Source organism: Pleurodeles waltl, chromosome 5 (genome assembly GCF_031143425.1).
Source record: "Pleurodeles waltl isolate 20211129_DDA chromosome 5, aPleWal1.hap1.20221129, whole genome shotgun sequence".
Taxonomy (NCBI): domain Eukaryota; kingdom Metazoa; phylum Chordata; class Amphibia; order Caudata; family Salamandridae; genus Pleurodeles; species Pleurodeles waltl.
Window position 1 is genome coordinate 1,387,489,061 of NC_090444.1, and position 26,990 is coordinate 1,387,516,050.

General features: G+C 46.5%; 1 long non-coding RNA gene across 1 annotated transcript; it reads right to left on the bottom strand.

Annotated features, from left to right (window-relative positions):
- Window positions 1-14,757: 14,757 nt before the first annotated feature.
- LOC138296494 (uncharacterized) lies at window positions 14,758-16,069 on the bottom strand. Its single transcript, XR_011203846.1, has 2 exons — window positions 15,478-16,069; window positions 14,758-14,951 (listed from the first exon to the last, which is right to left on the bottom strand). It is a non-coding gene; the product is annotated as an uncharacterized lncRNA (long non-coding RNA).
- Window positions 16,070-26,990: the final 10,921 nt, after the last annotated feature.

A 26,990-nucleotide genomic window follows, 5' to 3' on the forward strand; every position in this document is an offset into this window, starting at 1 on the left:
GACACGTCAATCAGCTGTGTGTCCACCACTACAGGGAACCCAGGATAACCCACCACCCCAACAACAACAGGGACCTGGGGGCAGTGGTAGTGGGCACACGGTCCAGGGGACGGAGGCACAGGAACACAGGGGAACTGGGAGGGCTGCTGTGCGACAGGGGGCGGACAGGCCTAGGGAACCCACTCTCCACGTGGCCCTCTCTTCCATCATGGGAGCCTATCACCACTCCCAGGAGACGATGGCATGGTACTGGCCAAGTTTCAGGAGACCCAGTGGCTGCAGGAGGAACAGTATTTGAGGTTCAGGGAGGAACTCAGAACCATCAGCTCCGCCCCAGGTACCATCGTAGGGGTGCTGAAGGAGATACTTAACACCAGGAGGGACACTGTGGCACTGCAAGGGGCCCCTGACACTAGAATGGACGATGAACTGCCCACCACCTCTGCCAGCGCAAGTGGACAGGACGCCCCACCACAGGGACACCACACCAGCACCCCACCCCCTGCAGACGGAGAAGCACCCCGCAAACGGTCCCTGAGATCCAGGAACAAGCCAGAGCACAATGCCAAGACCCCCGCCAAGAAATGAGACCACCCTGATTGTCATCCTACTGTCCCACTTTGTAACCCTGTCCATCTTGGAACTGCCCCAGCTCCACTTCCTATGCCCATATGGGCAATGCACCTGTGAGACCAATAGACTGGACTCTTCCATGGACATTCCTCCACCATCACCCCTCACCATTTTACAACCCCCCTCCAATATTGAGCACTTCAATAAACACCCTTGATACACAAAACAATCTGGAGTCAGTCTGTGATTTCGAAAATGTGTATTAGCAATGACAGTGACAAAATGCGTTTTCAAATGTAATGTCAACATACCTATGTCTCACATCTCAAGTCCATGAGGAATCTAAGCAGATGACACACGTTGGAAACCACACCTGTGAAACCGTAAGGGAAATGTACAACTCAGTTGCCATATACTGGGTGAAATCGACAGACAGGATAGAGGTAGAAGTGTGAAAGTACTTGTAGTAGGCAGGAATTTTTTCTCACCTGTGTGTCACTGGAAATATTGCTGGATAACTGAGTCCCTGTTGTCAATGTCTTCTTCCTCTGCTTCCTCCTCATCACTATCCACAGGCTCCGCAGCTGCTACAACACCGTCATCTGGACCATCCTCCTGCAGAAAAGGCACCTGTCATCGCAAAGCCAAGTTGTGAAGCATACAGCAGGTCACGATGATCTGGCACAGCTTCCTTGGTGAGTAGAATAGGGAACCACCTGTCATATGGAGGCACCTAAACCTGGCCTTCAGGAGGCCGAAGGTGCGTTCGATCACCCTCCTAGTCCGCCCATGGGCCTCATTGTAGCGCTCCTTTGCCCTGGGATTCCTTAATGGGGTCAGTAGCCATGACACGTTGGGGTAACCAGAGTCCCCTAATAGCCACACACTGTGCCTCTGGAGTTGACCCATCACATAAGGGATGCTGCTATTCCACAGGATGTAGGCGTCATGCACAGAGCCAGGGAACATAGCATTTACCTGGGAGATGTACTGGTCTGCCAAACATACCATCTGTACATTCATGGAATGATAACTCTTCGGGTTCCTGTACACCTGTTCACTCCTGTGGGGGGGGACCAGAGCTACATGGGTCCCATCAATGGCACCTATGATGTTAGGGATATGTCCAAGGGCATAGAAGTCACCTTTAACTGTAGGCAAATCCTCCACCTGAGGGAAAACGATGTAGCTCTGCATGTGTTTCAGCAGGGCAGACAACACTCTGGACAACACGTTGGAAACCATAGGCTGGGACATCCCTGATGCTATGGCCACTGTTGTTTGAAATGACCCACTTGCAAGGAAATGGAGCACTGATAGCACCTGCACTTGAGGGGGGATCCCTGTGGGATGGCGGATTGCTGACATCAGGTCTGGCTCCAACTGGGCACACAGTTCCTGGATTGTGACACGGTCAAACCTGTAGGTGATGATCAAATGTCTTTCCTCCACTGTCGACAGCTCCACCAGCGGTCGGTACACCGGAGGATTCTGCCATCTCCTCACATGTCCCAGCGGACGGTGCCTAGGAATGACAACAGCGACCACAGAGTCAAACAACTCAGATGTATGTACCCACAGTCTACACAGAACACCATTCATACACAAAATCTGGCCTGTATTTCTGTTGCGCGACAAGGCCTAGGTCTGTGTGACGCAGTTGGTAACTAGGCCATGTGGGCCCCTGAAATGGTGGCTGCCTGACCTCTAAAGTGGGACAATGAGGATGTGAGGTATGGCGATGTACACAGTCGCGGTAGGCGGTCGGCGGTCGAAGACCGCGGTGCAATGCTGCATTGGTTAACATTGGACCCTATGGGTCCCAGGAGCCAATGACGAAGTGCGCCGGCGGTGATGGTACGCACCGCCGTGGACGTCTCCGCCGCGGACGTGACCGCCATTTTCTATCTGTTCAATCACTCGATACCTGATCTTCGACAGGAGAGGACCTACACTGCAAGTGCTGCTGTGACCTCGGTCTGGAAGAGACAATGGCTCGAGCGTCTGGGGAAAGGGCCCCTGCCTTCACTGCAGAGGAGTTGGAGAAGCTCGTGGACGGGGTCCTCCCCCAGTACACGCTACTCTACGGTCCTCCAGACCAACAGGTAAGTACACAGGGAGCACGTTGTATGGGCTATGCCTGAGTGGAGAGGGCTGGTTGTAAGAATGAAGGGGGCACAGTACTGCGTGCATGAAGGACTGTGAATGCATGTGGCACATGGCAAGGGTAGGGATGTGGGCCACTCACTTTGACGGTGCAGTTGGTAATGACTTCTCTTCTTCCCCTGTACATGTCACGTAGGTCAGCGCCCACCAGAAGAAGGATATTTGGCGTGCCATCGCCAAGGATGTCCGGACCCTAGGGATCCACCACAGACGGAGCACCCACTGCCGGAAAAGATGGGAGGACATTCGCCGCTGGAGCAAGAAGACGGCGGAGGCTCAGCTGGGGATGGCCTCCCAACGTGGGAGGGGTGCCCGTCGAACCATGATCCCCCTGATGTTCCGGATCCTGGTGGTGGCATATCCGGAGTTGGATCGGTGCTTGAGGGCATCACAGCAGACACAAGGGGGTGAGTACAACATCATTCAGTGGACTTTGCGCGCAGCGAAGGTGTCTGGGTGGGGGAGGAGGGCTGTGGGTTTTCCTAGGCCAGGGCGAGTTCCGTAGGCTAGGCCCCTCTGTAATGCAGGCCATGTGGCACCCCACCCCACCTCTGTTGAGTGCCAAGTACAGGTATACATGCCCCTGTGTCATCTATGTGTGCAGATGTCAACCATAGCCATGTAGGACATATCCCAGGAATAGCATCTGTAGAGCCCAACAGGGCGATGTAGTGCAGGGGGCTGCTGTGTCTGTGTTGTCCGCCAACGGTAGCGGTAAGCCATGCACTCAACCTGTCTTTCTTCTGTCGTCCCCCCCCCTTTTTGTGCTTTCCCTGTTCTTGTGCGCATCAACATCATCAGGCGGAGGTACAGTGGCACCGGAGCACGGGGGAGCTGCATCCCACATGGCCATGGAGGTCCACACCACGGACTTGGAATACACCAGTGGGACGGAGGGCGAGGGGAGCTTCACGGCGGGGACAGGATCAGCAACCAGCGACACGGACTCGTCCTCCGATGGGAGCTCCCTTGTAGTGGCGGCAAAATCTGTGCCCCCCCACTTCTACAGGTACAGCTGCCACCCCCCCTACCAGCACCGCCCTCCCAGCAGCCCCTCAGCCTTTGCCCCGTGCCCGCTCACCCAGGAGGGTGGGCATCACATTCGCCCCAGGCACCTCAGCCCCTGCCCCTGTCACCTCAGCTTCCCTCAGTGAGGAGGCCATTGACTTCCTCAGGTCACTCACTGTTGGGCAGTCTACCATTTTGAATGCCATCCAGGGTGTAGAAAGGGAATTGCAACACACAAATGCATTCCTAGAGGGCATTCATTCTGGTCAGGCTACCCTTCATCGAACCCTGCAAACTCTGGCCTCAGCACTGATGGCAGCCATTGTCCCTGTCTCTAGCCTCCCCCCTCCAACTTCCTCCACCCAGACCCAATCCCCTGTACCCCAGCCTATCCCAAGCACACCATCAGACCAGCCTGTACACACCTCACCACACAAGGGAAGCTCAGGCAAACATAAGCACCACACATCCCACAGGCACTCACGCAAGCATCACACACATACAGACACAGCAACATCCACTGCCTCCACTGTGTCTCCCTCCTCCTTGTCTCCCTCTTCCCTCCCAGTCTCGTCTACACTCTCACCTGCATGCACTACCTCTACAGCCACTATGTCCCGCACCAGCACACCCACCACCACACCCCGCTCATGTGCAGTCACCAACCCCACTCCCATTTACACGTCCCCTGTGTCCTCTCCCAGTGTGTCTGTGACGCCCCCTCCGAAGATACACAAACGCAGGCACACACCCACCCAACAGCCATCCACCTCACGACAGCCTCCAGCGCATGTATCTTCACCCAAAGTCACCAAACGTACATCTCCTACAACCACTACCTCTTACTCCACTCCAAAACCCCCTCCAGCTACCTGTCCCAGTGTTCCTAAGAAACTTTTCCTGGCCAACCTTGAACTCTTTCCCACCCCCCCACCCCTTCCAAGTCATAGGTCCCGTACTAGCACCTCAGCCAAAAAATTGCCGGGACCAGTGTTGCCTGTTACAGGTATGTGGAGTGCACCGGCCACCAGGCCAGCCAGTGTGGCAGGGAGCCACAGCACAGCCAGCCGCCCCCCCTGTGAAGCACCAGAAGTTGAACAGTGCCCGGCGGGAGAGGGGCAAGACTCCAGCCAGCAAAGCCGCTCACAAGGGTCCCGGGTGTAGTGTCGACTCAGCTGTGACTCCTCCCAAGGTGGGGAAGGGCCAGAAGAAATCTCCAAAGTCTGGGAGGAGCAGCACGGCAGAGAAGACCGCCATCATCCCCGCTGCCCAGGAGGCCACGTCAACCCAATCGTCACTGGCCAGGAGGCCACCGCCAGAGTCACTGCCCAGGAGGCCAGCCCCATCGTCACTGGCCAGGAGGCCACCGCCAGAGTCACTGCCCAGGAGGCTAGCCCCATCGTCACTGGCCAGGAGTCCACCGCCGGAGTCACTGCCCAGGAGGCCAGACCAATCGTCACTGGCCAGGAGGCAACCTCCAGAGTCACTGCCCAGGAGGCCAGCCCCATCATCACTGGCCAGGAGGCCAGAGTCATTGCCCAGGAGGCCAGCCCAATCGTCACTTGCCAGGAGGCCACCACCAGAGTCACTGCCCAGGAGGCCAGCCCAATCGTCACTGGCCAGGAGGCCACCGCCGGAGTCACTGCCCAGGAAGCCAGCCCCATCGTCACTGGCCAGGAGGCCACAGCCGGAGTCACTGCCCAGGAGGCCAGACCAATCGTCACTGGCCAGGAGGCCACCGCCAGAGTCACTGCCCAGGAGGACAGCCCCATTGTCACTGGCCAGGAGGCCAACGCCAGAGTCACTGCCCAGGAGGCCAGCCCAATTGTCACTGGCCAGGAGGGCCCCGCAAGCCACAGCCCAGCTGACCCATGAAGGACTGCCAGCCACAGGCCTGCTGGGCAATGAAGGACCGCCTTGGCAAGCACCGCTGAACAGACCAGGGACCGCTGAACAAGGCAAAGACTGCCATGGAATGCACCGCTGAACAGGGGCAAGCACCGCTCAACAGGTCAGAAACTGCCAACTCAAGCACCGCTGAACAGGGCAAAGACCGCCATGGAAGGCACCGCTGAACAGGGCAAGCACTGCTGAACAGGTCAGAAACTGCCAACTCAAGCACCGCTGAACAGAACAAAGACCGCCATGGAAGGCACCGCTGAACAGGGCAAGCACCGCTGAACAGGTCAGAAACTGCCAACTCAAGCACCGCTGAACAGGACAAAGACCGCCATGGAAGGCACCGCTGAACAGGGCAAGCACCGCTGAACAGGTCAGAAACTGCCAACTCAAGCACCGCCGAACAGGGCAAAGACGGCCAAGGTGAGCACCGCTAGCCCATTAGCAGCAGGGGCAGTGACGCAACTGGGACCGTCACGGGGTGAGTGCTGCACTCTGGGCACCAGTCCCCCTCCAGAACCAGTGGAGACATGCATTCACTCTGTCTGTCCTGCACAGGATGAAACACTCTGGGCACCAGTCCCCCTCCAGAACCAGTGGAGACTGTTATCCACTTGAGAGACTGTGGCTTTGCATTCCCCAGGATGGTACAGTGGGCAAACCACCCACTGTAGGAACTTGAGAGACTGTGGCTTTGCACTCCCCAGGATTGATCAGTGGGCAACCCACCCACTTGTGAGACTTGAGAGACTGTGGCTTTGCATTCCCCAGGATTGAACAGTGGGCAAACCACCCACTTGGGAGACTTGAGAGACTGTGGCTTTGCACTTCCCAGGATGGTACAGTGGGCAAACCACCCAGTGTAGAGACTTGAGAGACTGTGGCTTTGCACTCCCCAGGATTGAACAGTGGGCAACCCACCCACTTGTGAGACTTGAGAGACTGTGGCTTTGCACTCCCCAGGATTGAACAGTGGGCAACCCACCCACTTGTGAGACTTGAGAGACTGTGGCTTTGCACTCCCCAGGATTGAACAGGGGCAACCCACCCACTGTAGAGACTTGAGAGACTGTGGCTTTGCACTCCCCAGGATTGAACAGTGGGCAAACCACCCACTGTAGAGACTTGAGAGACTGTGGCTTTGCACTCCCCAGGATACATCAATGGGCATGGAGCCCCCTCACGGATCTGGCGTGGTGCACTCATCCGGCTGAGGTGCCCCCCCTTCCCTTCCCCCTGAGGTGCCTGTTGTATTTCTATCTGATGCCCCTGCAGTGTTCTCTCCATTTTGATCAGGTATCTAGTGTGGGCCTCGCCCATGCATTTTGGGCCCAGTGGTCCACGGACAATGAATGGTGCATTACCTGCACTACTAATTGTGGTGTATATTTTGTTTAATGTGTATATATATATATATATATATATATATATATATATATATATGTATATATTTGGTTACTGTATTTTGATATATTACAATGGTTCAACTCATTTCCTTTTGTCTTTGCATTCTTCTGGGGGGGTTGGGGGTTGTCACTGTAGTGTTTGGTTATGCATTGGTGTGTGTGTTGTAGTGGGTGAGGGTCGGGGTGGGGACTGTGATGTTGGCTGTGTGTGTCCCTGTGTTTTTCCCTCCCCTCCCCTATGTCGTAGGTGCAGTACTCACCGTGGTCTTCGCTGCTGGCGTTGTTGATCCTCGTATAGGAGCAGGAAGACTATCGCAGGGAGAATATGGAGTTCCGGCTCCATGGTGTCGTCGTTCCTCGTGGGGTGTGTAGAGGTGAGCGTTTTCCCTTTGAAATAGCTGTTTCCACCGTGTTTTTATCTGCGGTGAATCTGCCCCGGAAAAGGGGGCGGATTGGCCTGTTGTAATACTGTGGACTGTACATTGTCCTCCGCCTGTCTGTTGGCGGTGACCGCCGCGCTGTTTGTCTGTACCACCGTGGCGGTCGGAGTGTTAAAGTGGCTGTCTTTGTTGGCGGTTCCTGCCACGGTCATAATTCCAAAAATGTTACCGCCACTTTAACACCGACCGCCAGGGTTGTAAAGACCACCTATATGTTTTGTTTAGTTTAATTGCCTATTGGCTTTGACATGGCATTAGCCATTACATTTTGTATTCAGTTTATCTGCCTATTGGCTTTGACATGGCATTAGACATTACATTCTGTATTTAGTTTAGCTGCCTATTGGCTTTGACATGGCATTAGCCATTACATTCTGTATTCAGTTTAGCTGCCTATTAGCTTTGACATGACATTAGACATTATGGCATTAGACATTACATTCTGTATTCAGTTTAGCTGCCTATTGGCATTGACATGACATTAGACATTACATTTGATATTTAGGTTAGCTGCCTATTGGCTTTAACGTAGGGTTAGACATTGCAGTTTAGACATTACAGATGAGCTGTGTTTTTCCAAGCTGTGTTTTTCCACAAGATGGACCAAGTTGTTTTCTTCACACCAGACCTTAGCTGATAAGAGCACGTAGATTTTGTGTTTACCTCGCAATCTAGTCTGAGCGAGTGAGTTCAGGAGAATTGGCCCCTCTCCAAGGTTATTCGGCTCTCACACTGAGTTTGCTTTTAAGGATGACTCTGGGCTACGGTGAGTTAGATTTGAATCTGCTTGACTTCAGACTAGAACTAGACGTCAGTTGCCCGTCTCCCGTTTGGGTAGAGAATCTCTTTCTCGCTGTTGACCGGAGTCATCAACTTGCAGACCCTAGAAAGATGAAGTTGAGTATAGGCCCTACGGCCTTGCCCATACGGTGATGAATTTGACTTTTATGCTTTGCTTTGAAGTTATGCTATAAATGTCTTCACCTATATTTGCTGTGTACATTGCAACTGAGAAGTACTTTGATATAATTTGCTTTCATTGCTGTGACTACTTTTGAATGTGTGCTTCCAATCTACTAATTTAGGCCCTCATTCTGACCTTGGCGGGCGGCGGAGGCCGCCCGCCAAAGTCCCGCCGTCAGCTTACCGTTCCGCGGTCGAAAGACCGCGGCGGTAATTCTGACTTTCCCGCTGGGCTGGCGGGCGGTCGCCTTCAGGCCGCCCGCCAGCCCAGCGGGAAAGAGGCTTCCACGATGAAACCGGCTCGGAATCGAGCCGGCGGAGTGGAAGCTGTGCGACGGGTGCAGTTGCACCTGTCGCGTATTTCACTGTCTGCGCAGCAGACAGTGAAATACATTTAGGGGCCCTCTTACGGGGGCCCCTGCAATGCCCCTGCCAGTGGCATGGGCACTGCAGGGGCCCTCAGGGGCCCCGCGACCCCCCCCTACCGCCATCCGGATCCCGGCGGTCGGACCGCCGGGATCTGGATGGCGGTAGGGGGGTCGGAATCCCCTCGGCGGCGCAGCAAGCTGCGCCGCCGTGGAGGATTCAATGGGGCGGCGGTACACTGGCGGGAGCCCGCCAGTGGTGCCGGTCCGACCGCGGCTTTACCGCCGCGGTTGGAATCCCCATTGGAGCACCGCCGGCCTGTCGGCGGTGCTCCCGCGGTCCTTCGCCCTGGCGGTCTTTGACCGCCAGGGTCAGAATGACCGCCTTAGTCTCTTAGGAACTTGTGGGTGGGGAATTAACAACAATAAATGTCTTCTTTAAACTCAGAAGTACATTCCAGAGAGGTTCTGTAAGCTCGGTTATGACATAAGAGGGAAAGCAAAACAATGGCATGCAACAAATCCTTAATTTTCTCACCATTCTTCACTGGAGAACCAGAAGAGGTCATGAAACCCCTCTGTGACCACAATTGGCCAAAATCATGTACAACTACAAATCTGTATCTGCTGTCAGTATAGATAGTGACTTTCAGGTTTTTAGCTGCGTGGCATGCCCTAGTAAGAGCAATTAATTCTGACACTTGTGCAGATTACACTCTTTCGAGCCAGGAAGCTTCTAATATCCCGGTGATTTTACACACAGCAAACCCAGCTCCCAGTACCCCCACTGAGCCTCTCAAGCATGAACCATCAACAAACATAATGTAATAATTTTCCTCTAATTGAGTATCTTTAATGTCAGGTCTTGGTTTGGTGCACAGATCTGTTACCTCCAGACAATCATGTTCGACTTCCTCAGCATCATCAATGTTCACATTTTCAATAGGAAGCAAGGTAGCTGGGTTCAATACAGTACATCGTTTCAGGGAAACATTAGGAGACCCCAGTATAATTGTTTCATATCTTGTAAGTCTCGCATTTGTCATGTGTTGTGTCTTGGTTCGGGGCAACAGGATTTCAACTGAGTGAGGGACCATTACTGTTAGGGGATGTCCCATCACTATACCTTCACACTGAGTGAGACTTTGACCAACTGCTGCAACTGCACGCAAACAACCTGGTAAGGCTGCTGCAACTGGGTCCAAAGTAGTTGAAAAATATGCTACTGGGCGGTTTGCACCTCCATGGACCTGTGTCAGGACAGGCAAAGAACAAGCATCACGTCCATGACAAAACAGAACAAATGGCTTTGTGTAATCAGGCATACCTAAAGCTGGTGCCCTGCACATACTTTCCCTCAGTTCTATGAATGCCTTCATCTCTGTCTCCGACATGGTTGTAGTACCCGGGCTATCCTGTACTTCCTTAACTGTCAATTTCACTAAAGGTTTAGAGATAATCGAGTAGTTAGGGATCCACTGACGACAGTAGCCCACCATTCCAAGGAACATCCTGACATTTCTGTTTGTTGTCGGGAGATTCTTCTGCAGTATGGCTGTCACTCTTTCTTTGGATATTCTCCTGGAGCCCTTTTCAATCAGGTGACCTAAGTACTTCACCTCTTTCTGACAGTATTGCAGTTTCTTTGGGGACACTTTATGTCAATTTTTTCCCAAATTATTTAACAAGGCAATCGTGTCGTACCTGCAGTCATCTTTTGTTCTGGACGCAATTAACAAATCATCAATGTACTGCACTAGAGTCGAACTGAAAGGCAATTCTAGTGGCTCCAAATCCTTCTTCAATATCTGATTGAAGATGGAAGGTGACTCAGAAAACCCCTGAGGAATTCTGCACCAACTGTAGACTTTATCCAGGAATTTGAAACTGAAAAGAAATTGGCTGTCCTCATGAAGAGGCACCGAAAAGAATGCTTGAGACAGGTCCACAACTGTGAACCACTCTGCATCACGCGGAACCTGAAACATAATCACTGCTGGATTTGGCACTATAGGGCAACATTTTACCGCAATCTCATTTATTTTTCTCAGATCTTGAACAATTCAAACTTTCCCACAAGGCTTTTTCAGACCCATTATTGGTGAATTACACGGGCTGCTCGATACTTCTTTCAGAACCCCTTGTTTTACAAAGTCTGCAATTATCTGCGTCACTTGTATAAGGACATCTTGTGCCATGTGGTACTGCGTTACCTGGGGAAACACTGCATTTGGCCTCACTTATACTTTGACTGATTGTACTCCTTTTATTAGTCCTACTTCTTTACCTGTCAGGTCACACACCTTTTCTGTCACTGTTCCCTGCAAATCAGCTGGTAAATCATTCACTGTGAGCGTTGGGAATAAGGTTATCAAAGGGTATTAATCACTTACCATCTCCGTCTCTAATTCAGAGATCTAAACATCGTCTCCTTCATCAACACTGTTTGTTTGCACCTCAATCCCTTCATTGGAACAGGTAATTGAACACCTCGTTTTGCACAGTAAGCCTCTTCCCAGTAGGGATACGGGACTAAAATCACAGACTATAAATTTATGTAATCCCTGGAAGTTATCAATCTCAACTTGAACCGAATCTGTAATCGGATTTGTCAGGAACTGATTTGCTACTCCTACCACCCTTATAGTACGCCCCGAAAGTGGCAATTTCGGAACCTCTGCACTTCTGATTGTTGAGCGTGTAGCTCCTGTGTCAACCAGGAATGAAACATTATGTCCCATCACCTTTCCCTCTACATAGGGACCCCTCTGATCTACTTCTAGGGATGCTGCAAGCCTGCACTCCTCACTGTCTAAACAATCATCCGACCATTCATCGTTTATTCCATCCTCACCATGCAATGGGAACTGTTGTACTGTGTTATTTTGACGCATCGTTTGGCCTGTGACCTGTTGAGGAAGCATCATCTGTTGCTGTCCCATCAGAGCTAATGGTATCTGCACTTGCTGTCTAGGTACCATGGGAATCTGCTGTTGTACTTGTTGCACTTGTGCTGGTTGAACACGTGGCATTTGTATCTGCTGCATGGGCTGTAACCCCTGCATCTGAACCATGTTATTCTGTAAGTTTTGATTTTCTGACCCCTTACTTTTGGACCCCTCACATTTTGAAATATACCGACATCATTGTTTTGTTGAACAACACCATCCTGCCCCAACATTGGACATTCCCGCTTCCAGTGCCCCACGTCCCCTCTTGGTTGCACCTGAAACATTCCATTTCCCTGCGGTTGCTCCTGTACCATCTGCTGGATTCCATTTCCCTACATCCCTGCCTGCACTGCCTTAATCTGCATCACCATCACTTTCTCCTTCAACTTTCTCTGTTTCAGTTCAATCTTGTCAATACAGTATTTCGCATACTGCAACACCTCATCAATCGGCTTTGCTTGTCAACAGATCAAATGATTCTTAATCATCTGACTAATCTCTGGTCTCAGCCCTTCAACAAACCTGAACAAAAGGTTGATGACCTCAGTACCACTATAGTGTTTGAACGCCTTCAACAACCGCTCATAGTAAACATGGATCGACTCTTTGGCTTCCTGTGATGTTCGATCGATTTTCTGCCAATCAGTTACTTACGGCTACACTTTCTGCTTCAAAAACTCAATCACTTTATGATAATACCTCATCACCTCTTTCGATGGTGCTCCAGTAACGTTATCCCTTGCCGGCTCCTCTGTCGGCCAGTCCACACCTCTTTTGCACTCAAGGCATAAGTCAGATGGAACTATGATCTCAAACAGGGTATTCAAGTCTTCCCAGAGACATTTCGCAAGCTTCACAAACCTGTCTGTCTGCTGATATCACTCTATTGGTTTCTCCCTCAACCTGGGATAATCATTTGTGAATGAGAGGATTTCACCTCTAGACCACGGTACATGGACTAAAACTCCTCCAGCTGTTTCTCTCATTGGCAACATCTTTATTGTCCCCGTGTCCGGTGCAGCTTTAGCCTGCTTCGTCTCCGGACCATCACCTTTCTCTTTATCCCTCTTTTTTGCCCATCTGCCTTCCCACTTCTCTAAGGCTCCCCAAATCTGAGCACTCTGTAGTATCTCTCTGAGATGTGCTTTCATCCCAGTAGATCTCATGTGTTCAAAGTCTATAGACTCAAAATCTAACCTATAGCTCCTCTTCAGATGTTTTGTACTTTCTATGTCTATGCCGTATCTATATGCCAGGTTTGCCAACCTCTGATGCACCTTGCTCACTTCTCTGGTTATCTTGGGGCAATTCTGCCTCTGTGTATGACTCTAATCTGTTCACCCCCTGTAGTGCTTTCCTCTTATTTAGTTTCTAAGCACTAACATAACACAACAGAAATGCACTTCTGAGGTCAAAGAAGACTTTTATTGTTATTTTATTCTTCCCCAACCACAATGTTTATGAATGAATGACGAATTAGTAGCTTTCAAGTCCGCGTTAATCAAACAAAATATATCAGTTTGCAATATACACAGCAGGTTATATTTATAAGATATTGAATGCAAAGCAAAACAAATACTTCACCGTGTGGGAACTATTTACAGCTACATCTTTCTAAGGTCTGCAAGCTGAGGACCCCTGTCAGCCGCGAGAAAGAGTGTCATCTACCCACACGGGATGCTGGCAACTGGCGCCAAGCTCCAGCACGAGGTCCGGCAGATTCGAATCTGACTCTCTGCAGCCTGTTACATTCGTTACAAAGGTGTGCCCCCTCCTCTCAGACCTGGGAAACTGAGCAAGCCTTTTGGAGACTGGCCAGGTCTCCAAGACTACTCCTGTTCCCAAGCTCAAGGGAAGAGAAACAACGCCCATGTACTCTCTCTTATCAGGTCTAGTCTACTGTGAGAGCAAAACATCTTGGTTCTCTGGTGCAAAAACACAGCTTGGAAAAATACAGAACTATTCTCAACTGCAATGTCTAACTCCACGTTAAAGGCAATGGGCAGCTAACCTAAATATCAAATGCAATGTCATGTTAAAGGCAATAGGCAGCTAACCTAAATATCAAATGCAATGTCTAGTGTCATGTCAAAGCCAATAGGCATCTAAGCTGAATACAAAATGCAATGTCTTATATCATGTCAAAGCCCATAGGCAGCTGAGCTGAATACAAAATGCAATGTATAATATCATGTCAAAGCCAAAAGGCAGTTAAGCTGAATACAAAGTGTAATATATGATATCATGTCAAAGCCAATAGGCAGCGGAGCTGAATACAAAATGTAATATATAATATCATGTCAAAGCCCATAGGCAGAATATCTAATAGCATGTCAAAGTCAATAGGCAGCTAAATTGAATACATCATGTCAAAGTCAATAGGCATGCAATGTCAAAGCCAATAGGCGGCTAGACTGGATACAGCATGTCAAAGCCAATAGGCAGAATACAGAATGTAATGGCTAATGCAATGTCAAAGCCCATAGGCGGCTCAACTGAATACAGAAAGTAATGGCTAATGCCATGTCAAAGCCAATAGGCGGCTAAACTGAACAAAACATACCATGTGCTACTGGTGAACATTGAGCAACTAATATGCGCAGTGGTGAAACACAAAGTCATTGGTCAAAACAAACTTTATCAAATGGCAGGACATTCCGCCCTTTGACCAATGAATTTTTGTTTCACATATCTCATATTTCAAAAAAAAAAAAAAAAACATCAGTACAAAAAAAAACATTATGATCAAAGCAATCCCTGTAAAGCAATAGAAGTGAATTAACACATTGATTTCATAACCTTTCACATCAGATACATCTACATAGAAAAGACTGGGCAATTTTTTTTTTTTTTCTTCTGAATGAGTCTCTAATTCAACAGTGTTAGCAATTTGATGTGGCATGAGTTCTACTCATGTAAAGATGCACGGTCCACCTGAAAGGTTTTCTGGAAGGTAAGCAAAAGTCAGAGTTCCATACGAGAGGGGAAAAAAAAAAAAAACACAGCAAACAAGTTGAACTTGAACTGAAGGCGCAGTTTGCGCAAAATGGATCCATGGTGCTGGCACTTTACTCAGCCAGGTTCAGGTTGGGGATTCGGTCCCTTCCCCGACCCCACACGCACACACCGGAAGGGGGACCACACAGCACACTCAGGGACAGTGGCGAAACGTGGTCGGATCTGCAAAAGAAACAAGTATGACTTTTCTTGCAAATAACATTTTTCATTTAAACTGCACCCTTCCTCTTTCTTTCCCTGTTTTATAATCAGCAGGACGTTTTTGAGGCCCTTTGTTATATTTTCTGCAGGTTCTGGAGGATCACTTGGGGCTTCAGCCCACACATCAGCACTGAGGTTTTTATCTGCTGCGCCACAGCTTCCCTTTTCTTGCACTGTCAGAAGGGCTGGGGCAGACTCATTCTTTACCAAACCTCCATTCACTGCACTTTTGCCAATTTGGGCCATTCTGTCTCCAATTTGTATGAATGAATCAGATTCTTTTCTAGGTATCAGCATAATTTCGATTTTTCCTTGGTAATTTGCAGCAATCACTCTCCCTAAAACCTGATCAATTTGCCATTTCTGTTCTGGCAACTTTCCTCTCCCCAACTGCTCTGTGACTGCTTGCATGACAGATTGCTTTTGTGCGTGCTGCACAGTTTTTATCAAATCTAGGGGAATGTGCATCTCTCTCATCTCTGCCCACCTGTAAGTGGCCTTTTCACATTTCTGGGGCACCCACATAGCCATCCCCACTAAGGCAGAATTCTGGGTGAACACTTCTCTCTCTGCATTTTTCTCATTAACATCTGCAAGGTAATTGAACCAGTTAGGTGCTAAAACATTATCAAAGAACCAAAAATCAGCATAAAAATGACACATCTCACGTAGCTCTTGCTTTAAAATCTGACACACATTATACAACTCTGTTCCTTCTACGGTGCCAGAAAACAACATTTCAGTCAATGAATCATTAGTAAAACAAACATGCTTTTTATCTTCAGTAGACACGAATTCAAATGGTGCACACAATTTCATCAGTAATTCTTTTATCTGTGGTACTCTAGCCCTGTCTTGCAAGTACCAGATCCATTGTATGATTCTAGCTAGGGGCACTATTTTCTTTCCTTGTTCTTGATTTAAATATACATAAGTATTTCCTTCTTGCACTGCGCAGAAACCTAAAGTCTGCATTATTTCATTTGCCAAATCACAAGCGCGCAGCTGCATATTATTTTTCACAGTGACCATATACAAAAGTGTTAGGATTTCTCTCAAATGAGGGCTATTCTTTTTCCAAAAATCAAACAAGCTAATTGTGCATTTTGCAACGGTAACTCGTAAATCACATTCTCGTCCGTGTTATCAGTTAAGGAATGCATTTTGGCTGCCAAAAACCCTGGCTCACAGGAAAACTCAGTGCAGCTCGGAGCTGTCTTAACCCCCTCATTACTGGAATGGGACAAGAAAGATTCTTCATTTTTATAACTTTCAGCATTATTTTGAATTATCGTATCCTGGCTAATTTGCTCACGTAAATTCCTATTTTCATGTTCCAACTTCCTACATTTCTCCTGCATTTCTCTGTAAGCAGATAAAGGTATCCAGACCTTTCTGTCATCATTACTTCCAAAACACATGTTTTCTACATATATACAACGGGAATTATTTCTCAAAACCTTATCAGGCCTTTTAGCTACACATGCATTTTCTTCTGTAATTCCCCAAACAGAAAACAATTCACAGTTTTTCTTAGCACCATCAGGCAGTTCATCAACACATGTATTCTCAGACATGGTCTGCCGTGCTACTGTGATTCCCCAAACAGAAAACAATTTCTGTAATTCTCCAAACAACAAAAAACAATTACACTTTTAAAGTGTGCACTTAGAAATCTACTAACTCGTCAAACCCCTTCTTAATCACCTCTTAATGACCGACCCCACGACTCCAGGTACCAATTGTAGTGCTTTCCTCTTATTTAGTTTCTAAGCACTAACATAACACAACAGAAATGCACTTCTGAGGTCAAAGAAGACTTTTATTGTTATTTTATTCTTCCCCAACCACAATGTTTATGAATGAATGACGAATTAGTAGCTTTCAAGTCCGCGTTAATCAAACAAAATATATCAGTTTGCAATATACACAGCAGGTTATATTTATAAGATATTGAATGCAAAGCAAAACAAATACTTCACCGTGTGGGAACTATTTACAGCTACATCTTTCTAAGGTCTGCAAGCTGAGGACCCCTGTCAGCCGCGAGAAAGAGTGTCATCTACCCACACGGGATGCTGGCAACTGGCGCCAAGCTCCAGCACGAGGTCCGGCAGATTCGAATCTGACTCTCTGCAGCCTGTTACATTCGTTACAAAGGTGTGCCCCCTCCTCTCAGACCTGGGAAACTGAGCAAGCCTTTTGGAGACTGGCCAGGTCTCCAAGACTACTCCTGTTCCCAAGCTCAAGGGAAGAGAAACAACGCCCATGTACTCTCTCTTATCAGGTCTAGTCTACTGTGAGAGCAAAACATCTTGGTTCTCTGGTGCAAAAACACAGCTTGGAAAAATACAGAACTATTCTCAACTGCAATGTCTAACTCCACGTTAAAGGCAATGGGCAGCTAACCTAAATATCAAATGCAATGTCATGTTAAAGGCAATAGGCAGCTAACCTAAATATCAAATGCAATGTCTAGTGTCATGTCAAAGCCAATAGGCATCTAAGCTGAATACAAAATGCAATGTCTTATATCATGTCAAAGCCCATAGGCAGCTGAGCTGAATACAAAATGCAATGTATAATATCATGTCAAAGCCAAAAGGCAGTTAAGCTGAATACAAAGTGTAATATATGATATCATGTCAAAGCCAATAGGCAGCGGAGCTGAATACAAAATGTAATATATAATATCATGTCAAAGCCCATAGGCAGAATATCTAATAGCATGTCAAAGTCAATAGGCAGCTAAATTGAATACATCATGTCAAAGTCAATAGGCATGCAATGTCAAAGCCAATAGGCGGCTAGACTGGATACAGCATGTCAAAGCCAATAGGCAGAATACAGAATGTAATGGCTAATGCAATGTCAAAGCCCATAGGCGGCTCAACTGAATACAGAAAGTAATGGCTAATGCCATGTCAAAGCCAATAGGCGGCTAAACTGAACAAAACATACCATGTGCTACTGGTGAACATTGAGCAACTAATATGCGCAGTGGTGAAACACAAAGTCATTGGTCAAAACAAACTTTATCAAATGGCAGGACACCCCCATTGTCCCTTCTACTAGTTCTGTGGCTTCTACACCCAGTCTCACAAAATTCAGGTACTCGTCTCTTTCTGACTTCTCCGCGGTCACTGTAGTAGTCTGCGGAGTGTTGAGCTTGTCTAACCACTCATTCAATTGTAGCGCTGTCAAGCCTTGCAACAAAACATTTCCAGACTGCACCATGGGTGTCTGTGTCATATTTGTACTCATTATCTGTGGGGTTAGCGTGCCTAACCCTGCTTGCCTCATAGTCTCCAAAGGAACCCCAATCGGACTACAGTCTGATAAGGATCTAGACCTTTCGGCTGACTGACTTCCCTGTGTCATTCCCTGCAGGTTTCCGGTAGACCCTCCTCTTATCGCCTCTTGGGTCATTACTCCCTGAACACATACACCAGGCTTACCTTGCGCATACAGCGGTACTGGTGGACCAACCGTAATTGGCAATGATATAGCAGCTGGTGACTGTCCAAGTCCCAAAACCTGTGGAGCATTAACTCCCATAGCTTGATTCATCATGGGTGCTGTAGCTACTGACTGCGATCCTACAACAGAAGTGTAACTCGGAGCCACCTGTTGCTGCGGCTGGGGCAGCAATTGTGGAGTTGGCTCAATCTGCACTTACTTCGATCTAGTGTGTGCTAGATCAGGCAGCACCATCAAACTCGTAGTTGTCTCTAGTACTGCAACATCTGGATAGAGCCTCTAAATCGGCGAAAGTTGCAACTGTATCTGTGTGTCTGGTGCAGTGGGTACACTGACACCATTTTGTATCAAAACTGTATCACTTGTCTGCACTGTATTTGTAATTCCCTTACTCTGTGCCAGATCTTCAGGACCCGCACTAGTGCTCTGTGTAGTGTCATTTATAGCACATGGTGGCGGGCGATCATGTAACAGCTGATTAAGGAACTCTTCATCATCTGAGTCATCTTCATCTACCCAAGACCTCTGCATCTCCTTCTTCTTACTAGAGCCCTTGTCTGTCTTACAAATGGCTTTCTTTCTCTGCGTCTCGTCTTCTTGAGTTATTGCCGGAAACATTTTAAGTCCATCAACTATTCCCCTTCTCCACATCCTGGTCTCGTTATCCCATTTAGCCTCAGCTAAAGTCTTTTCTGCTCTTTTCATTCTCTTCTCAAATTTCTGCTGTCTTTGTCCTATGGACATTATTTCCCAGATTGCTAATGCCTCGTACTGGGCTGGTCTCGGAGGCGGTTTTTGCAAACTTAACATCCACCGCAAATTCGCCAAAATTCTCGTATTAAACGTTCCATGTTCCAGAAACGCTAAACATCCCTTCTTCTCTGTCAATTTGCACCACTGCTTCATCCAAAGACATGGGGCGACTCCCTTCTCTTCCATTACAATAGAAGCTGGAGTACCCTCAGGCGGTGTAGGCTCCCCCACACTCGCTCTAATATATATGTCTCCCTTCACGGCACTCTTTAGAGCCTTGAAAAACTTAATTTTTGCATATTTTATTTTGCTTAGAATCTGATCAAAGTGACTTTAATTCCCAGAACACTCTTCACCTACTTTTCTCGACCAATTGCCTCTCACGGATGTCTGCCAATCTGTGCGCGACCCCTCTCAGCAACTGACCTATCCCAGCGCGGCTCGACTGATGTCACACTTACACACACTGCAGCTGACTAAGTCTTGCGGCTTGTCCTCCTTACACTGGATTCACACCAAACTAATGCAAAATTATTGCGAGCACCTTTAACAACAAAACCCAAGTTTGCCGGTTTACTACAGGAAGGGTACACAATTGCTTCAGAACTTTACAGAGATTTCACTTGAAGCCTCGGCCGCTACTCTCTCCTTCTCAGTTCCCGCATACGCAAGCATAATTCGACCTGCACATCCTACTCTCGACTTGTCAGTGGTTCGTTCTAGTACACTTTAGAACTTGCCAAATCTCCATCGAAGGTTTCACTCACACACTTTGACTTAAACTTGACTTGTCAACCACGCCCGATTGACCTATTAAACCGCACAAATTACAACATAAACCCAAGTGTCTCCTACACTTGGCAATATACTCCGGAGTCTTAGACCACGACGGGTCCGTACATCACCAACAACAACCATGTGGATAATATTTTAGCACAAAGCGCCACACTCACATGAAGTTCGCCGACTTCCCTACTCTCACACTGCAGAGTATGCCCACTCCTACTAAAACAACATTACCTGACCCAATACACACACAAACTTCACAAATCACCTGCAATATGCATAAGCTGAGCAAGCGCAAATTGTACACCACACATGCTAAAACGCCGGGAACATACCCAACTTACTTAAGCAGGCTCCGAGATTCTGGGAAAGTCATGGGGAATTTAGAAACAGATCTTACCTCCAATTTGAAATATTTCGAAAGACAAGTCTAAACAATGATTCTCCGTCTTAGGGCCCCCAAAGGGCCAAACCGTCGCTCTGCTACCAGAACTGCTAACGCGCCCTTCATGACTAATTTATACATTCGGGGACTCGTTTTAGGCCAATTAATCTTTCGACCCTGATTGAAGACACCTTAGGATGAGATAGCTAATCAACATGTCAATCAATATGTCAATAACGTGATCAATATTTATTATAACAAGACAATTTACTTTAGTCAAAGACATTTAATAAGACTCAGGACACCACCATGACCTTTCAGTCATGAATAACCACGCCAGTTTAGTACGATTTTATGATATTTATTCCCTATTGATTACAATTCTACTAGCAAGTTTATTAATCTCAAGACCAAGAAGCATAATAGCATAGTCACAATATGGCAACTCTGATAAGACTTCATCAAAGCGAGTATCACGAATATTAGAACATAACACGTCGTCAACATAGATCATCCACAGAAGAATAACATTAGTGCATTGTTCAACAAAGTATAGATTCAGTCATTTGTCTATTTGTGTCTATTTAGTGAACCCCTTAACTAACCTCAAATTAGCATTGGCATGTTGGGCTTCATGCAAAATAATTTAGTAACATCAATTTGGAAAAACCTCTAACTATGGTCTCTGTCAAAAGTAGCAGTTGGTACCTAGAAAGGAAAAGCAAACAATCACAATATCATTGTCATATAGTTACCCTCCGTATTGGGTCAGCACTCAGAATCTGTCTTCGTCCTCAGGACATCAGTTGATTCGCCATCGGTCAGGAACTCAGCTCAGGAAGGAAGGGCAAATGGGTACTTCCCTCATAAGGTGGTAAAGTTTATATGGGCCATTAAAGGGCAAGGTTGGCTCCAAGAACCAAACAGCAAAGTCTCTATGCAGAGTGACAAAGTGTTTGGATCATAGCAAATCGCATCAGCATCTCCCTAACTATTCTCTCTCTCCTGTTCTAATTTACTTCCTTGTGTCAAGGGTTTTTATCCCTTTTTCGATGTCCATTCCCCTAAAACCTAATTAGCTAATGGGTTGAACCCCACTATCTCCCTCCAATAGAGTTTCGATTACTTCATTAAATTTGTCACCCCATAACTGTTCTCACGTAGTTTATTGGTCCTCATGATTGACGTCTTCAGGGGGTAGAATGTCCGGTATGATTTTATCCTCTTGTGATTCTTTGCACATCTTTAGTCAGTGGCTCCATTGTCTGTACCAGTCCAGGCGACCTTGTACCAGGTATAAATCTACACTGTTGCATTCGGCTAAAATGTTTCTACAAGCAAGTCGAATTTCATGAGAAGGGATCTACTACAGTTACATTCAGCTTCTAGCTTTGGAAAAACAAGAGTTCATGTCCTTCAGCAAGTCAGCACTCTGCACGTTAGAAAAACACATTTTATATGAGAACCAGGCAGCTAGGCCCGACTCATGCTAACTAAGGCCTAATGATCTATTAGCAGAACTTTAGCAACATAACCTTCAATAATTAGTGTAAAACTATGTCTTAACATAATAATTCATAATTATTAGTCATTTTCATTAGTCTCCGTATATATTGTTTGCCACTCCCCTGTGGGCACATTTCAAGCATGCGTTTTGCAAAATACATTAGTACATTTTCTATGCAGCATTATTATACATTAGTTCCTAAACATATCGTGCTAATATTGATTATATAAGCTACGCTCTCTCACTTACATAGAGAAGGTTTTAGCACACCTCGGCCTGACTGGACAAAAGAACAACCCGATTTTAATTGTCACACTCTGGTCTCCCAGTAGTGTGGGTCATACCCTGCCTTTGGTTATCTGTAGCTGAATGGGCTCTTCTAGCATGACTTTGGCGTGCAACACATGCCCCCTTCACTCCCAGTGTGGAATACTGTATATTATTGCTCACACTGTGAAAGACCCTCGAAGCCCTCTCAGTAATGGGACTTGATGATTGAAGAGCAGAACACCTCTCATTTATAAGTTATATATACGCTTTGGCTTTGCCTTACACGCCCTGTTTGAATGTTGAAGAAGAGAGTCTTGGATTGTGTGCAGTACTAAAATAAATGTTGTTACCACCATGTAATTCATTATTCTTCTCCAAGGACACCTTACTGTTATCCTTCTAATTATGTTAAATAAAGACAAACAATACTGTGCTTGAACATCTAGGTTAGAATCTTAATATTTTTCTTGTCTGTTCTACAACTCCATTGAAGGAGGATGGGAAGAAAAAGCATTCTTGTGCCTTCATGTCCACTTTCCTGAGATTTTTCATTAGAATTGTGCCACTTTTGTGTTATACACGTAATAATTTATTAAGCCATGTAAATCAAGAGATGCGTGGCTTTGCATTGGACTTGATCCCAAAACAATGAATGACATCTCCTAATGCTGTGTTGCGATACCGCCCATGGGGGAAATGTAGCATGGCTGAAGCAAGTTGTTCCTATGCATCCACCCATGTATTTTGATGCAAACCCATATTTGCCGAAGGTAGTATACATGAGTTTGCACCAACATGATGCGCCTACCTGAAGCTAGTTTAACAAGGAAAATATCTTTATTTCTCTTTGTTACCTTATCTTTGCATGTGCGCTGCATTCTGCAGAACACATAGAAAGAGGAATATGCCTCTAAGAATAGTTTTTGGGCAGGAAGGTAGCCCTTCCTGCACAAAAAAAATATTCTGATAACAACACAGGCACCCTTGTGTAGTGGTGTTACGGTGCATGCACTGGTGCTGCATTTCTGCTCTCTCCTTTCAAACAACTCAGCACAGCAACTTCCCTTTCTGCGCTTGCATCAAAGTTTAACCTCTTGAATTGTCAGATATTGTTTCTACCTCTTTGCCAGCTTCAGAAACTCCACAGCTTCCCAGGTGGCATGCTAGCCACAAGTTCCATGTCTACCAGTTCATTGATGATCAGGCATTAGTGCATCTCATTGGTTCCCAGGCAGCTGCGGCATTCAACACTGTGGTGAGAGGTAACACTCAGCAGTTCACCCGCTAGATCCTTGTAATTTCCCCCTCAGGTAGCTCCAGAGCTAGGGAGGTAGCGACAGAGCTGGTAGAAGGGTTGGTGAAACAAGTTTAGGATTCTACCATGTTTTAAAAAATTTAATAATTCTTAGCATAATGTGAGCAACTCGTGTATTATGGACCCCAGCCTTAACATTATATTGGTCCCAGGAAAATGGCAGTGAATCTCCTTACTATGGACTTCCTTATTGTTGAGAATCATAATGGTACTGGCAATATGGTGTCAATTTGTTGCATAATGGTAGTAATAGTTGGTGATGTGGGCTTCATTGGCATAAAGACATTCACATGTGACATAATACAGGGGTTGACATAGTATTGATAATTCTTGGCATAATGTGGGCTTCCGTAGCAAGATGGTACCACTTCTGCTAATGGCTGTCCTGGCATACTGAAGATAGTTTTGGAATATTGTGGCCATTCTTTACAAATTGCAACCTTGTCTCAGTTCTAGGTCTGGTATCCATAGCAAGAAGGCTCTTTTTTGTGGCACAATGTTGGCCCTGGAATCATTGTAGAACGTTCTGTCAGTTGTATACGTGTTCAGATACATGTAAGCGCACGGATGGCAGATTGAAACAGAAATTGATTGTTTGAGAAACAGAGAGCTGTTACTATTTTGATGGTTAGTTATATCCTTGGAATACTTAAACAGTTCTAACAAGCCCCACTTATCCACCCATTCAAGTAATCTCTGATCACCTTAGTCATTCATTCATACATACAATCATCAATCCACACACTTAGTAAGCCACTCATGCACTCACCCATTCTTTCGGACACACATTCATATTCATGCTCATCCATTAGTCCATGCAGTAATCATTCAATTCACCCATTCACTTACTAACCCACACATTATTTCAACCATTGACTCAGTTGTGCATTCACTCTGGTTACCTTGACAAGGCAGTTTGTTTTGGAAAATGTATGCTGAAAACAGTTAATCACTATTTCCTGCTGTTTGCTTGGATGTGGCAAATTGAATAGAAACAAGTAATGTAGAAGCTGGGGGTGCTTTATTTGAAGTGTTAAAGGGCAAATGTGCTGTTTGGAAGCTGCTTTTCCAAACGATTAAGCAAAGCCTGCAATAGGATTGCTAAGCCTTCAATTGTTTTCCTGGAGACAATACAATGGAATGAAAAGATTGCATGAGCTCGTCAGTGGTTTGCTTTTCTCTGATCATTGTAATGCGCTGAGGCCACTTAGCTGTGAAGAATGAAATTAGACTGATAATACTTAGCTCCCATTGGATAAAATGGAAAATGAACAGTTATAATATAATTACTGAAGTTAATTTAGGGGAATGACACCTTCCTCGTGAGCCATGGATTTTGAAACAAAAGCAGAGAAACATATATTATACTGTCATTGTGAGAAATTGGGTTGTTGCTTGAAGGGAGGTTGACTCCTGTTTAAACAACAGCCACAATCGATGTCAAGGAGAACCACAAAATTCACAGAATTAACCTGTGCTTAACTCTCTGGTAGCTTGGCACAAAAGCAATTGGATTTAAAGAAGAGCCAATGTGTAAACTATTAATACAGCACCAAAACAGTAATAAAGTGAAAACTCAAGAACAATCCCACACTAAGGGGGTTATTCTAACTTTGGAGGAGTGTTAATCCGTCCCAAAAGTGACGGTAAAGTGACGGATATACCACCAGCCGTATTACGAGTTCCACAGGATATAATGGACTCGTAATACAGCTGGTGGTAAATCCGTCACTTTTCCGTCACTTTTGGGACGGATTAACACCTCCTCCAAAGTTAGAATAACCCCCTAATTTAGGAAACTATGGTAAATTTTAATAAATTATCTGACACCGAAATAACAAAAATCCAATCAGTAGAACTGGAGTTATGAATATTTGAATTTTTTACTAAAAACGTGTGCCAATAATATCAAATCTCCAAATGAGGACATCTAGTTGTGTCAGACTGGATCAAAGTCGAAAAGCATGGCCAGGATGGTGCTTACCTTCAGAAAGAAAAACGTCTGAGAAGTTAAAGGTTCAGTGGGGCAAGGATGCAGATCGTGTTCGAGGTGGGAGCATTGTCTTCCAGCAGCCACTGGATGAAGTCGCAGTGAAGATTTTTAAGTTCAGACTTAGGGCCTGATGTAGAGTTTAGGGTGAGGTTACTCTGTCACAAACATGATGGATATCCTGTCTGCCCTATTATGATTCCATTATATCTTATGAACATTGTAATAAGGCAGATGGGATATTCGTCATGTTTGTGACAGTGCAACCCCTCCACCAAGCTCTAAATCAGGCTTTTAGTCTCTTTTTGGAGTCTGAAATGTCCAGTGGGATGAGGTAGTAGGATGTAGCTGATGAGAGCTTCAAGAGGCCTGGATATCCCTTTGGCGAAGGACTCATAACCCCACAATTAAGGATCCAAGGGTGGAGGGGCAAAACTTAGGGGTTAGAACTCACTCAAGCTGGGTCTAGGTGCTGGTTCAAGATGATGGGAGCCTTTTCTGTCCATGATGCTCTGAACAGAAGGTAAACTAGACCTCGGGGTCCCTCTAGTGCAGGTGATGAAGCAAGGCTCAAGCAACAGTGCAGGCCTATGAGAGTTCAAGGCAGGCTACAGGCCGGAAAGCAGTCCTTTCATATGCAGTTGTTTGGAGCACAGAAAAGGCCACAGCATGAGGCAGTAATCTGAGAGTCCTTCCCCAGGTCCAGAAAGTGAGCTGAAGACTGAAGAGACTGAAGATCCATTTTTCATCCATGGTGCCTTCCTTGAAGTAGGAGAAGGCTCTGAAGAATTCCGTTTGCATTGCTTCACTTCTCCTCACCCCCCTGCCCTGCTCCATTCTGGCTGCATGGAAAATGCAGGGGTGAAAAGTCCTTTGTGTTAAGGCAGAGCACAGCCATTTCTGTTGCAAGAGGGGTTGTACCCAGCTCCAAACAAAGTCTAGCTGCCAGCTACACCCAGTAATGTGACCAGGGGAGGATACAAATACTAGATAGTTTAAGGTTGGAAAATGCAAACTTGGCAAGTGGCATTTTCAAAAGTCTTAATTATAATCTGACTTCACCAATAAAGAGGATTTTTCATTACAATTCATTAGACACTAAACATGAAATGCATACATATCCCCAATCCAAAGTTAGCACATATTAAATGTAATTAGGCAGCCCAATATTCTCCAATTGGAGAGATACGCCTCACAGTAGTGAAACTCAAATTTAGGAAGTTTTCACTACCAGGACATGTAAAGCTTAAAAGTACATTTCCAATCTTTTTAATTACAATGCACCCTCCCCTATGGGCTACCTTGTCTACCTTAGGGGAGTTTAAGGGTCGGCAAGGAGGTTATATTGCCAAGTTGAATTGGCAGTTTAAAACTGCATCCAGGCTGACACTAGGAATATATAAAGGGCTACTTAAGTGGGTTGCACAATGAGTGCTGCAGGTCCACTAGTAGCATTTAATTTACAGGCTCTGGGTATATAGTATACCAATTAACTAGAGACTAATAGGTAAATT